Source organism: Rhinolophus sinicus, linkage group LG10 (assembly GCF_036562045.2).
Source record: "Rhinolophus sinicus isolate RSC01 linkage group LG10, ASM3656204v1, whole genome shotgun sequence".
In the NCBI taxonomy this organism is placed as follows: Eukaryota; Metazoa; Chordata; class Mammalia; order Chiroptera; family Rhinolophidae; genus Rhinolophus; species Rhinolophus sinicus.
In genome coordinates, this window is record NC_133759.1 from 8,335,794 (window position 1) to 8,344,544 (window position 8,751).

Consider the following 8,751-nt stretch of genomic DNA (forward strand, 5'->3'; position numbering starts at 1 on the left):
CAGGTTCAATCCGCTCATCTCTCAGACTGTCCCCATATCTGTCTTCTATGGCCACACCGTCCTCCGTGCTCAACTACCCTCAAGTTTCTTGTCCTGGTGTTTGAGGATTGTGCTGTTTGAAGCAGTTTCCTCCAAAGATGACTCTCCCCAGCAGGTCCTGTCTGAGAGACTCCTGACCTTCTCCCGCGTTCAAACCCCGGCCTTTGCCTTTGTAGTTTTACCTGCCAGGATGGCGCTTCTCTGCCTGGTGTAAAGGACATCGCTCCCTCCTTGTATCCCCATCTCCTCCATTAATGGGGGTGGGGCTGTGACTTGGAGTCTGGCCCCTATGGTGTGTGTCCCCTATGGTGATAGAGGCCCAAGTGCCCTGAGTGGGCACATAAAAAACACTTACAGTTCTTCAGTGTTATATTGTGATAGTCTCAGCTTTATGTCTCTGAAAGCAATTCTATTCTAAGTTTTATGGTTTGATGACCACTGACTTATCCCTGCCCCTAGGTGATAGGAAAAGGACATTCACGGAGGGATTGAGGGGAACTGATAGGTAAAACTAGGGGCTGATGGAGGGTCCTTCTCAGATCTGACATCAGAAAGCCTGATATTTGGAAACAGTATTTATACTTGGAAGGAACTGGGTGGCTTGTGAATAGGGATGCAGAGAGGGGTCTGATGGGCTCTAGGCCCTTTAAGGGTATTTCCCTAGTCATAACTCATGTGTCTCACCCTAGAGTCCCCTGCTGGACATTCCCCCACTGTAGGTGGGGCCACTGATCCCCTAAATCACCCCCAGGCCCTGGTTAAAGTGCCACCATGGGGGTGGGGTGTCACACATTAACTGGTAGCACCCTAGTGCCTGGCAGACCTGCCTGTCCTTTTTGACAGCCAAGCCCCAGGGCCCCAGGGTCAGTTTCTGGTCAGTTTCAGGTCAGTTTCAATGGCTTTTTTTGTGGAAAGGCCTGGTTGGGGGCCAGAAGTAGGAGCTAGTCCCTGTGGGGACTCCCCTTTGGAGCCAAGATGGTCACTGGAGCTCAGATCTGGAGCAGGGGCTCAGATCTGGCCCGAGGCTGACAGGCCTCCTGCTGCTGCCACCACCAGCATTAGTAGGGCTCTGGCCAAGGTACACAGGCCCTGGGGGCAGGGTGGGCACCAGACTCAAACAGGAAAGACAGTGGCTCAGCTCTCAGCTCTGCAGCCTGGGCTTCACTCCCTCAGACAACCCACTGCCCCTCTCCGGGGGCTCTCTGCCACCAATGGTTTACAGACCTCCAATACTGTGTCCTCCCAATCCTATTCTAAATCAGCCTCAATCCCAATCTCAATGCTGATCCCAGACTGAGCTTTACCCCCAGGCTCAGTCCTTATCCCAGTCTGACCTCTAGCCCCTGGCTGAACCTTGACCCCAGGCTGAGCCTCCACCCAAGATTTAATCCTGGATCTCTCTCCAGTTCCAGGCCCCTCTGGAAGCTTTTCAAGGCAAGGGGCCCGTAGGGGAGGGGATGGCCAGGCCATAAGTGAACTGAGGTGCCACTTTTACAGCCATTTCGGCTGCTCATAAACACCCCCCCACAAGGCTGAGTCACTGGAGGCTCCCACAGCAGCTGGTCGGGCAGCCCCCTCCCACTGCAGCAGGAAGCCCAGTTTCTCACTTCTCAGGAAGGCCAAGGGAGGGAAGCTGGGGGAACTGGGGGTCTGGACGCTCTGTCCCAGGCAGGGAGCACTCCCAGGGCAATTGGCTATTGGTGGTGTGGGTTTCCTGTCCCTACTGATCAGGTGGTCACAGGTCCCCCTGTTGCTGTACCGCCAGATACACAGATGTTTCCATGCAGGCATGCCTTGTCTGACCCACAGCACGGCACAGGTACACACATACTAACCCACTGGGGTACCACAGCCTTGCCCCTCCCAGCTGCATTCAGGCCCTGGGATTCCCTGGACCCCACTCACCTGGAGCCTACAAGGCCTTCCAAGTTGAGCCTGGAGCTGCAGAGCAGACTCAGGTTGGCCATGGGGAGGCCATGGATAGATCTGAGAAGCTTCTGTGGTTCAGACCTAAGCAAGGATGTTGTGTTCAGGACAGGGAAAGGCCTGAGTCAGAGCTTTCACTTGAAAAGAAAAATTAATTATTTTTTACCAAGCCCGGCACCAGCCTAGGACTTTGTCCCAGGCCCCTGGTGGGGGAGCAGAAGTAGGTCCAAGGGTACCAGTGTCCAGGTATCCAGTGGCTGCCAACCAGGAAAGATGTGAGGACTCTCATTCCACCCATCCCTTGACTGGACCACTGCAGCCCCACAGCCACCCCATATCTGATTCCTTGACCACTGGAACTTAGGCTCCTGGCATGAAACGAGCCAGGAAGACTTCTCTGGGTGCCCCCCAGTGCCTCCCAGGCTCAACACCTGCTTATGCAGCCCAAGGTCATGGAGGCAGGGGGTTGTGGACAGGATGCCCGCCCTCTGTGCGTCTGTGGAATGAGCTGTGGCAGAACCAGGGCTGGATAGACGGGGAGGAAGATACCATACAAGATCCTGGAAACTCACCCCAGGGCCAGGAGACCCTGGTTGGAGGCTGCCTTTCTGCCTGAGCCCAGCTGGAGCTGGTTTGTGTTTGGAAGTCCCAGGCTCAGCCTGATGAGGTATAATGATTCACGTGGCCTTCGCTGCTCAGCACATTCCAGCCGTAGCCCCCAGTGCCCAGCACGTGAGGAGGCTGGCTCCAAACCACCTGCCCCCCAGCTGCTGTGGCATGTTCCTAAGTCCCCCATTCCCAGGGGTGACCCCTCCTCAGGTCTTCCAGGCTCCTGGGGAGGTACCACATTTTACAGTTTCCAAAGTACTTTCTAGTTCACAAGCTGGAAAGGGAGGCAGGGAGCTTGACCACTGGAACCTAGGCTCCTGGCATGAAACCAGCCAGGAAGACTTCTCTGGGTGCCCCTGGGGAAAATGAGGCCCAGAGAGTAGATATAGCAAGACTCACAAACATCAATTACAGGGCTCCTGCCCCTGGCGCTGGGCTGCTTCCAAGTGTGCGGCTCCAAGGGGTGTCCCAGGGCACACAGGCCATGCTGTGACCAGGACAAGTGGGAGGCCAGATTTCAGCTTTACAGGTCAGTGGGCAGCTGTTCTGGTCCTCACTGGCCAAGATAAGAGGATACTCGGGCCCAGTGCCTATTCTGCCCTGACCTGTGGGTCTCATCCTGCTTGTGGCCTCAGTTTCCTGATCTGTCATTAACAGATGGTCAGTTCAAAGTTTGAAGGGGCTCCACAAAGTGCCCAAGCACTTGGGTCTTGGATGCAGACCTGTGAATAGGAAAACCTGAGGTCCTCACTGCCCTCAAGCCTCGGGGGCTGCCCGTGTAGGCCAGGCTGTGTTCTTCCAGTGGGCCCCAGCCCAGGGCTCTGAGGGGCGAGTCTGGCCCTCAGCTCCGGGGACAGGAAGTCGTATTTTGGTCCTGGGTCCTGGGGAAGGAGGCAGGGGGAGAATGGCAGCTCTGACCCAGTCATGTTTACTCGGGCCCGGCCCCCTCTGAGCTCAACAGGCCCATTCATTGGGAGCCCCATAAACCCTTTGGGGCTCCCTGAGGTTCAGAACGCCTGGACGCCAGGCCTGGCTGCTACCCCCAGACCTGCTGGGGGCCATGGGCAGCAGGTAGGGCAGGAGTGAGGCAGGACTGGGGATGATGGTGGGAGCCTCAGACACACCTCAGTTTCCAGATCTTTGCATGGGAGTAACAATTCTTGCCCAGGCACATTGCAGAGCAGTTGGGAAAATCCAGGGGCCTTCATGGCTGTGTGCCCTCAGTCCTGAGAGCATGTCCTCAATTCGTGTGGCCTGCAGGGCAAGTCTGAGACCCCAGTTACCCAGACCAGAACTGACTGCCTTGTGGAGACCCCATGCCTGGCCATGGGTGTTCACAGTCCACACCATGGCGGGTGGGTGTGGGTGTGTATCCTGCTGGGGAGGAGTCCCTAGTCCTCTCCAGAACTCACTTCCTCATCTGTTCAACTAGACATCTCCACCAGACGTGGAAACGTGGGGATTGATGGGGCTCTGGGATCTGCTCACCCCCACGTGAAGCCGGGGACGACTCCTACCAGGAGCCCTTCACACAGTCTGCAGTCCTCCAAAGGGACTGTTCCGGTGGGGTCAGGTAGTGCCTTGTGGGCCCTCGAAATGGAAGGGAGGCAGCAGCATTTGGTGGAAGAGCCATGGCTGGGGTCTAAGTGCTACCCAGCTCCTAGGTGACCTTGGAAGAATCCCTTCTTCACCCTGGGCTTGTCCCTGCCTGCCGCTGACTGATTTAGAGTGGACACACTCTGAAACCCCACTCAGCCCTGGAATTCCCATGCAGGGCAGCTGAGTGGAGACCCTGGAGGTGGGGAGGGTTTGGGTGGGAACAAGACCTCCTACCCCAGATCCCTTTTCAGCAGCGCCCCACATGCCCCGGCAACCTGGCCAACCACTCCGGACCCTGGGGGCGGGCAAGAATGGAGTCTTGTTTCCCAGACGCCTTCCGGGTGGGGTGTGACTTTCCGCTCCAGTGGCTGTAAAATCCCCAGAAGCCTGGTGGGTCTCTGGTTGGGGAGGGGGCGTGGGGGGTGGGGGGATCTGCGCCTCGGAATACCCCTCCCAGGCGTGTTTGACACGTGTTTCCGCAGCTCCGGCCATGGGCTCCCGCTGATGCTATTTATAACCTTTAAGAGCTCCTGCCGACTGCAAAGTTTTCTTAAACTCAAAATACCACCGAGGTCCTGGGCACGCGTTCCAGAGGGCGGCTAGGCCCTGCGGTTTGAAGGGACGAGGGGCCAGGAAGGAGGAGGCAGTGGGGAGGGCCTTAGCTCAGACACTGGGTCCTGGCTAGGGGCTGTGCTGAGGAGACCTTGGCTGGGGGACCCTTAGGTCTTGACACTGGGCCCTGCTTGGCCTGGAGGGACCTTCTCTGTGGGTGGCCCTTGGTCACGCTGGGCCATCTGTCTGGGCCTCAGTTTCCTCTTGCCCTGAATGCCTCAGGGGACACTAGGTGGGTGAAGCAATGAGCTGGCAATGACACTGGGAACATCTCGGCTGGGCCTAGGGCCGTGTCTGCCGGCTATCCAGTACCCGGCACAGAGCCTGGCCCAGAGGCACCGTGGACGTTGGCTGAACTGGCCAGAAAGGGGAAGTACTTTGGGGAAGTTTATAAAACTGTGTGTGGGAAAGCGTCGTCCAGAGAGGGCCAATGGTGTGCCAGAGGTCACCCAGCCCTTCCAGAACAAGTACCTGGGCCTTCCCAACACCCAGGGCCCTTTGAGTTTCCTGAGGTCTGTGGAAGAGGCTGAAGGGCCCTAACTGGGAACAGGTGAGTCACTGCCTTGGAGGAGGCTCCAGGGAGAGCAGGAGAGTGGCTCTGCAGCGCTCAGAGACCTCCCCGGAACTGGAGGGGACACTGGCAGCTGGCTGGGCCCAGGAGGGCAGGATGCCGCCCAAAGCCGCACACTGGGCTCCTGCCCGCCCTGGGCCACCGCTCCACCTCTGGGGCCCCTCTGCCTCCTTAGGAGTGAGTGAAAAGCTCAAGCCCCATTTCCTAGGTGAAAAGCAAAGGTCCTGATGGCCCATACTCAGTCATACATCTGTAGGGAGGCCATGGTCTAGTCTCCTGCATCCCCATTGCACCCCTTTCCTTCCTGGCTTCCTGGGCTTGTGTAGCGGGTGCAGAGACAGGGAACAGGAGAGCTGACCTCAGGGCCATCCAACGTATCCTGTGCCCACCGGCAATACCCTCCCCCAACAAGCAACTCTGGAAACCATTCCGGGCCCAGTGGGCAGAGCTGGGTCCCAGATGGAAGGGTGGCTACCCTGCCCCTCCAACTCAGGGTTCCATATCAATTTTCCAATTCAAGCATAACCACAGAGGGCTATTTGGGGGCCGAGGGGGCAAGCAGAGGAGAGGGAGGAGAGAGAAAGGAAGTGTTCTGGAAGCTCAGCCCTAACAAGGCCACTTCTCTGCTCAAAGGCTTTCCTGTGGCTCCCTGGATCAGGTCACTCATTCATCAGACACTGGAGTACTTCCTGTGTGCTGGGCTGGGCTCAGAGACTTGGAGGCTCCAACGATGAAGACGTATTCTGGGAGCCACTTCTCTCCGGGTCCCAGCGCCCTGCGATTCCTGTTTCCGGACCCTGGGTGAGCTCTTTCACCTCTGCCCCTGCTTCTTGCTGTCTACCTTGCACTTCCCTTCTCTACCTGGGAGCTCTCATATGTCCTTCAAATGTCCCCTCTGAGGTCTTCCTGGATGTGCCCCTCCCAAGCCCCAGCAGAGTGAGACCTCAGGATTCCTGATTCTTGCCTCTATCCTGAGAGGCTACTGAGCCCCTGAGGGCAGGGACTGGGCCATCTCCGTGGTCCTGCGAGGCCTCTATGGTAGAAAAATCATCTTGTCCTGTGTCTCTGCAGGACAGGGGAGTCACTCGCTGGAGATTTGGACTTCAAACACCCTGCCCCCTCTCACCTCCCCCCAGGGACTATGGGGAGGCCCCACATCTTCGAGCCTCAGTTTTCCCATGAGGAGGGAGGGAATCGCAGGATCTCAGAAGGACCTTCCCAAGGCCTCTGGACAGGTCCTGTCATGTGTTGTTCAAAAGTTTTCCTCCAGGGAGGCTTATGAGATCAAACCCACCCAATGGAAAGTTCTTAGTAAATTGGGGAGCAGCTGAAGGGTCAAGCTGGAAGGACTGGAGCCCAAGTCCCAGGTGGGAGACTGAAGCCGGGGAGGCCTGGGGCTGCAGGAAGTACACAGCTTAGTTCTCCAGCGCAGGTCTGCTCAGCTGTCTCTTCGGCCAGCTGCTGTCCTGAGTAGGACGATGGGGGTGGGGAACGAGGGGGTGGCAGGTCCTCTCTCTGGACCCTAAGGTCAGGCAAAGTGGGGCGGAGGTGGCAAGGCCTACTGGCAACCTCAGTCAATGCTTCCTTTATGGGGTTCCTGCCCCCAAACTGCATCTACAGTAATCATCGGCCAGCAGGGAACCATGAGCCTGCTAGGTGGGGGTGGGCTGGGGGAGAGGCCTCTACACCCACCAGGTAGGTTCCCGCTGGTCCCTTAGACCAGGATTCCTGCAAGCAGGATCTTCCTTCTTCAGATGGGTGGGGCTTGCTGTCAGGCGAGGCCTGGGGATTGGGGGTGGCATAGGAATCCCCATCCCTCCTGGCTTATCCGTAGCCTTGGATGAGCCCTGTGTTCCTGCAGAATTCTGCCGACTATTCCCCTGTTCTCGGCTCTGAGCCTTAAGCTCCAGCCCTCTGCAGGGCATTGAGCCCTGGGGCAAAGTTTGGAGCAAGTGGAGAAGGAGGAGACTTAGGTCCATGGGTGGCCCAAAGCCACTGTGCCGGGGGGACTGTGCACCTGCGGTGCTGATCCAACACCCCACCCCGTTGTACATGTATGAAGAGGGGTCTCCAGAGGGGAAGAGGCCCCAGGAGTCAGCAAAGGGACCAGGACCAGAACTGGGTCCCCTGCTGGCCCTGATAACCAATCCCTAGACCAGTACCCTCAGTCTGCTTTGGACAGGGTATGATGTTCTGGTGTCCCCTAACATTCCAACTGTTTCCCCAAAACAGCCTTTCCATCCAACTGGGCTGCAGGCTTCTCAGGCACAGCGTCCCTGACCGCTAGCCCTGACCTGGCGTCTCATCAGCCTCCCTGGAGCAGAGGGTCTCAAGTCCGGATGCTGCCGAGAGCTGGGTGTCGGGTTGTCCCTCTCCTTCGGCTCCAGGCACTGCACTTGGGGGTCCCTGGCTTGTTTGAGGAATCACTCCATATTCCTGGGTACCTGTGAGTCTCTGAATTTGCTGTGGTCTCCTTCTGCCCCCAAGGCCAGCCTGATGGGGAGTTGCCTGTCCCCCAGTCACCCCTCTTTCCCTTGTGCCTTCCCTGTGCCCGCTATGGGGTCCAAGATCTGAGAAAGGAACGGGTCGGGAGCCTTCCAAAGAGTCCTTTCCCACGAGAGCGGAGCCTTGACCCTGCCCTTATCTGGCCCGGGTATGCCAAGAACAACACAGATGCTAAGGCTCGCGAGCCCCAAACTTGGGGACGCCGACCTCCCCAGGCCCAGCTGCTCCGCTCTGGCCTCTACTATGTCCCTCTGTGAACAGGGTGGGGGTGGCGATGGCCCTCCGGGGAGTGGAGGAGGAGGCAGTGGAATGGTCCCAAACACCTGGATTCACATGTTCACACACACGCACGTGCACTCAGGCAGCCACCCAGACCTCGCCAGGCAGGCCTGCTGTGGTTCCAGGATTTCTCTGGCCTTGAGCTTTTCTCCTCCCTCCCAGGGCTTCTAATTCCTACCCAGAGCTCATTTTATACCATGAGCTAGAAGGTGTGATGTGTTAGGTGTGTGTGTGTGTATGCAAAGGCGTGTGAATATGTGTACGTATGCATGCAAAGAGCATGCGTGTGGACGTGTGTGCAGAAGCATATACAATTTGTGCAAAGGAATCTATGTAGCATGAGGATTTTTGTTGAAATATGTGTGCACAGGAGGGTGACTGCTCTTGATCCAAGCCCCTGTGGGCCAGGGTCCCTGAGTGTGTGCGCGCGTGTGTGTATGTGTGCACATACACACTTCAATGTGATTCCTGGTGGCCCCAGTGCTGGTTGAAAGGGACCAGGTAGGGTGCAGGGTGTCCAGGAACCAGTGGGTATCTCTAGACAGACAGATACACACAGCACAGGAAGGTTAGCCTGACTGGGGTATCCACTGAGTGTGTGTGTGCGCGCG

The 8,751-nt window shown here is 57.5% G+C and overlaps 1 protein-coding gene and 1 long non-coding RNA gene across 3 annotated transcripts in view; one reads left to right on the top strand and one right to left on the bottom strand.

Annotated features, from left to right (window-relative positions):
* Positions 1–2,102, bottom strand: part of PTH1R (parathyroid hormone 1 receptor) — a 24,795-nt gene extending 22,693 nt beyond the window's left edge. Inside the window, exon 1 of the mRNA XM_019724016.2 lies at positions 1,945–2,102. The gene's annotated coding sequence lies outside the window, so the exon portion shown is untranslated. The remainder of the gene's footprint in view (positions 1–1,944) is intronic.
* Positions 1–8,513, top strand: part of LOC141567163 (uncharacterized) — an 11,080-nt gene extending 2,567 nt beyond the window's left edge. Inside the window, exons 1-3 of one of the 2 annotated variants that reach the window (XR_012489586.1) lie at positions 4,615–5,335; positions 5,990–6,157; positions 7,589–8,513. This is a non-coding gene — a long non-coding RNA (uncharacterized LOC141567163). Of the gene's footprint in view, positions 1–4,614; positions 5,336–5,989; positions 6,158–7,588 lie in introns of those variants that run through there. The other variant, XR_012489585.1, reaches the window with a different exon arrangement.
* The last annotated feature ends 238 nt before the right edge of the window (positions 8,514–8,751 follow it).